The sequence below is a fragment of the Nomia melanderi genome, unplaced genomic scaffold, assembly GCF_051020985.1.
Source record: "Nomia melanderi isolate GNS246 unplaced genomic scaffold, iyNomMela1 scaffold0660, whole genome shotgun sequence".
NCBI lineage: Eukaryota > Metazoa > Arthropoda > Insecta > Hymenoptera > Halictidae > Nomia > Nomia melanderi.
In genome coordinates, this window is record NW_027475774.1 from 12501 (window position 1) to 17500 (window position 5000).

At 50.6% G+C, this 5000-nt stretch overlaps 1 non-coding gene across 1 annotated transcript; it reads left to right on the forward strand.

Annotated features, from left to right (window-relative positions):
• Nucleotides 1–4313: 4313 nt before the first annotated feature.
• Nucleotides 4314–4468, forward strand: LOC143176607 (5.8S ribosomal RNA). The gene has a single exon (XR_013001133.1). It is a non-coding gene; the product is annotated as a 5.8S ribosomal RNA (ribosomal RNA).
• The last annotated feature ends 532 nt before the right edge of the window (nucleotides 4469–5000 follow it).

A 5000-nucleotide genomic window follows, 5' to 3' on the forward strand; every position in this document is an offset into this window, starting at 1 on the left:
GACTTATCGGGTCTTCGTTGGAATTACCGTCGCTGGCATTGTAAACTCCAGATGACCTTGTGATTCCTTCGTCGGGCACTGGTAAAGGGTGGCGATGATTCGTTCTATAATAGAAATACCCGTCGTAGCGTTTCTTCCGAGTCAACCCGCTCACGAAACTCTCTCTCGTCGTGGAATCCCCGCGTCGGAGAGTAAAACGCGAATTCATAGTATGGAAACTTACGTCTCTCGACGATGGGACGATCCACGCGAAGAGTTGTTACGTGCACGCGTATGGTGCGATTGCGTCGATTCGCTTTTCTGTACGGGGAGCAATAGAACGTTGAGTTGACTTATCGGGTCTTCGTTGGAATTACCGTCGCTGGCATTGTAAACTCCAGATGACCTTGTGATTCCTTCGTCGGGCACTGGTAAAGGGTGGCGATGATTCGTTCTATAATAGAAATACCCGTCGTAGCGTTTCTTCCGAGTCAACCCGCTCACGAAACTCTCTCTCGTCGTGGAATCCCCGCGTCGGAGAGTAAAACGCGAATTCATACTATGAAAACTTACGTCTCTCGACGATGGGACGATCCACGCGAAGAGTTGTTTACGTGCACGCGTATGGTGCGATTGCGTCGATTCGCTTTTCTGTACGGGGAGAAATAGAACGTTGAGTTGACTTATCGGGTCTTCGTTGGAATTACCGTCGCTGGCATTGTAAACTCCAGATGACCTTGTGATTCCTTCGTCGGGCACTGGTAAAGGGTGGCGATGATGCGTTCTACAATAGAAATACCCGTCGTAGCGTTTCTTCCGAGTCAACCCGCTCACGAAACTCTCTCTCGTCGTGGAATCCCCGCGTCGGAGGGTAAAACGCGATATATAATAGTATATGCCAGTGGTTCGCGCGCGTCGTCTCTGAGATACGCGGTCGACAGAGTTCCGAAAACACGTGATGTGCCACGATTTCCGTGCGTCTTACATCTTTCGACGATGGGACGATCCACGCGAAGAGAACGTTCGTGCTTGCGTGAGGTGCAACAGCGTCGATTCGCTTTTCTGTACGGGGAGAAATAGAACGTTGAGTTGACTTATCGGGTCTTCGTTGGAATTACCGTCGCTGGCATTGTAAACTCCAGATGACCTTGTGATTCCTTCGTCGGGCACTGGTAAAGGGTGGCGATGATTCGTTCTATAATAGTAATACCCGTCGTAGCGTTTCGACCGATGTCACCCGCCACGAAAGTCTCTCTCGACGTGGAAACCCCGCGCCGAAGAGTAAACGCGAAGGCTTACCATACGAAAGAAAACGGTATTATACGCCTGTGGTATGTGCGTCTCGGCTCTGTGATACGCGATCGGCAGAGTTACAAAAAAACGTTGATGGGCCACGATTTCCGTGCGTCTTACATCTTTCGACGATGGGACGATCCACGCGAAGAGTAGTTACGTGCTCGCGCGAGGTGCGATAGCGTCGATTCGCTTTTCTGTACGGGGAGAAATAGAACGATGAGTTGACTTATCGGGTCTTCGTTGGAATTACCGTCGCTGGCATTGTAAACTCCAGATGACCTTGTGATTCCTTCGTCGGGCACTGGTAAAGGGTGGCGATGATTCGTTCTATAATAGAAATACCCGTCGTAGCGATTCGGCCGAGTCACCCGCCACGAAACTCTCTCTCGTCGTGGAATCCCCATGTCGGAGAGTAAAACGCGAAGGCTAACTATATAAGAAATATATAGTATTATTTATGCCTGTGGTTCTCCGTTTGCCCTACTCTCAGATACGCGACTCGGAGAGTTACGAATAATCGTGATGGACCACGATTTCTGTACGTCTTACATCTTTCGACGATGGGACGATCCACGCGAAGAGATCATTCCTGCTTGCGTGAGGTGCGATAGCGCCGATTCGCTTTTCTGTACGGGGAGAAATAGAACGATGAGTTGACTTATCGGGTCTTCGTTGGAATTACCGTCGCTGGCATTGTAAACTCCAGATGACCTTGTGATTCCTTCGTCGGGCACTGGTAAAGGGTGGCGATGATTCGTTCTATAATAGAAATACCCGTCGTAGCGATTCGGCCGTGTCACCCGCCACGAAAATCTCTCTCGTCGTGGAATCCCCGCGTCGTAGAGTAAACGCGAAGGCTTGCTATAGAAGACTATAGTTTATACGCCTGTGGTTCACCGGTTGCCTGCTCTCCGGGGTACGCGATCGCGCAGGAGTTACGGAAGAACTTGATGGGCCACGATCTCCAAGCGGCTATATCTTTCGACGATGGGACGATTCACGCGAAGAGAACGTTCGTGCATGCGTGAGGTGCGATAGCGTTGATTCGCTTGTCTGTACGGGGAGAAATAGAACGATGAGTTGACTTATCGGGTCTTCGTTGGAATTACCGTCGCTGGCATTGTAAACTCCAGATGACCTTGTGATTCCTTCGTCGGGCACTGGTAAAGGGTGGCGATGATTCGTTCTATAATAGAAATACCCGTCGTAGCGTTTCGACCGATGTCACCCGCCACGAAATTCTCTCTCGTCGTGGAATCCCCGCGTCGGAGAGTAACCGCCGAAGGCTTGCTATAGAAGACTATAGTTTATACGCCTGTGGTTCACCGGTTGCCGGCTCTCCGGGGCACGCGATCGCGCGAAGGTTACGGAGGGACGTGAAGCGCCCGAGCAATGAAACGTCCGCAGGAGGAAACGAGCAACCGCCGAACATTGTTTCGCGACGTTTCCATAATGTATTGTCGTTTCGCTCGCATCCCGCTTCTTTCCCCTAGTTTCCTCGACGCGTAGTTTCGCAGCCTTAGTGGACGAATCATTCTCGATTCGAGGAAAGATATGCAGTGGGGCGTGCAATGAGCCCGCCAGAGACCACGATCTCCAATGCGTCTTTACATCTTTGGACGATGGGACGATCCACGCGAAGAGAACGTTCGTGCTTGCGCGAGGTGCATTAGCGTCGATTCGCTTTTCTGTACGGGGAGAAATAGAACGATGAGTTGACTTATCGGGTCTTCGTTGGAATTACCGTCGCTGGCATTGTAAACTCCAGATGACCTTGTGATTCCTTCGTCGGGCACTGGTAAAGGGTGGCGATGATTCGTTCTATAATAGAAATACCCGTCGTAGCGATTCGGCCGAGTCACCCGCCACGAAACTGTCTCTCTTTCGTCGTGGAAACCCCGCGTCGGAGAGTAAAACGCGCGAAGGCTGTGACTGTAACATATATATATATATATACACAGTATACAATGCCTGTGGTTTTTGCGCGTGTCGGCTCTTCGGTATACGCGATCGGCCAGAGTTACGGAGGGACGGTGAAGCGCACGAGAAATTGAAACGGCCGCACGATTGGAACCGAGCAACCGTCGAACATTGTTTCGCGACGTTTCCATAATGCGTTTTCGTTTCGCTCGCATACCGCTTCTTTTCCCCTAGTCTCTGAGACGCGTTTTCGAGCCGTTCTTCTACTATCGATTCTCGTAGAGAGAAGGGACCGGGTAGTCTGGAAGTGGAACCCGCATCTTGCGTGTACCGTACACGGAATTGAGAGGACCGGCCGTGAAGCTCGTTTTAAAGCCGTGCGTCTGACACCCAACTCTTGCGCGCCAATTTCGCGGCAAGAGATAATATGGGACGAATGACCGGCAAAGAGCCAGCTGTGAAGTCTGTTTTTTTAATCGAATCCGTGGACGTGTGTATGCCGTAGCGTCGCTCGTCGTGTTCGTTCATGGTCGTTCCGAGAGAAAGAACGAAAGCGGTAACGAAGGGACCGGCCGTGAAGCTCGTTTTAAAGCCGCGCGTCTGACACCCAACTCTTGCGCGCCAATTTCGCGGCAAGAGATAACATGGGACGAATGACCGGCAAAGAGCCAGCTGTGAAGTCTTTTTTCATTATTTGCTTTCAATCGATCGATCGGTACGATTCGTGCAACGTTTCGCGCGATGCGACGCGAAAACATGCGCGCAACAATAGATGCGTCTGATCGGAAGAACGCGAGGGTCGACTGCACGCGATGGATTCAGTATCGGGTAGGATACAAAATATATCCCCGTCGTTTCCACGCGTGCGAGTCTTCTGCGTCTTTCGCGGGTTTTTGAATGCACTATACGCCCGGAACGTCGAGAAATATATACATATTACTTGAACGTTTTTCGTCTCGAAAGGCTTCGGTGTCGTCTCCAAGGCGACGCCTGAATCTCCTTCGCGCGCTGGTCGGAGATTCAGGTATCAACTTTTATCTTCTCTTTGAAAGAAGAGAGATATTAGGTCGAACAAGTGAGAATAAAATTATATATGTGAAATATAAAATTTATACGATTACCCTGAACGGTGGATCACTTGGCTCGTGGGTCGATGAAGAACGCAGCTAATTGCGCGTCAACGTGTGAACTGCAGGACACATGAACATCGACATTTCGAACGCACATTGCGGTCCACGGATACAATTCCTGGACCACGCCTGGCTGAGGGTCGTTTACGTACCATACACTGCTTGCGTAGCTCTGTCAAATCCCCGCCGTCGTTCACCTCTTCGGATCGAACGTTTTTTTACCGAAGGGCGCAAAGAACGTCTCTGAGTCGGGTTAAGAGAAGGATGCTACGTACGAGCGAACGATGGGTGTCTCGTCGGCGTTTGTCGCGGACACGCGAAAATTCTGTGAATTTCACGGACAGTGTACGTTCTAGTTGTTGCAAAACGATCGGAATCGTTTGTATGGACTCGCGTGAGTGTTCGCGGCGTCGTGCGTCGTTCAATTACGACCGCCCGCGGATACCGCTCCACTGCGATATGGATCTGAGCGACAACTTTTTCGGCTGTTCGTGAGATGAACGGTTTCGTGTGTTTAGAAAAATTTTTTTTCCCGCGCTCCCGACGTCACCTGAAATGATGCGTCAGAGGTGAAAGAAAATATTAAGAAGTCGAGAGAGAGAGACTACACACGTTTTATTCATATTTTGTATACCGTGCGTGAGACGGATGTGCACGACACGTCGTATGTCGGTA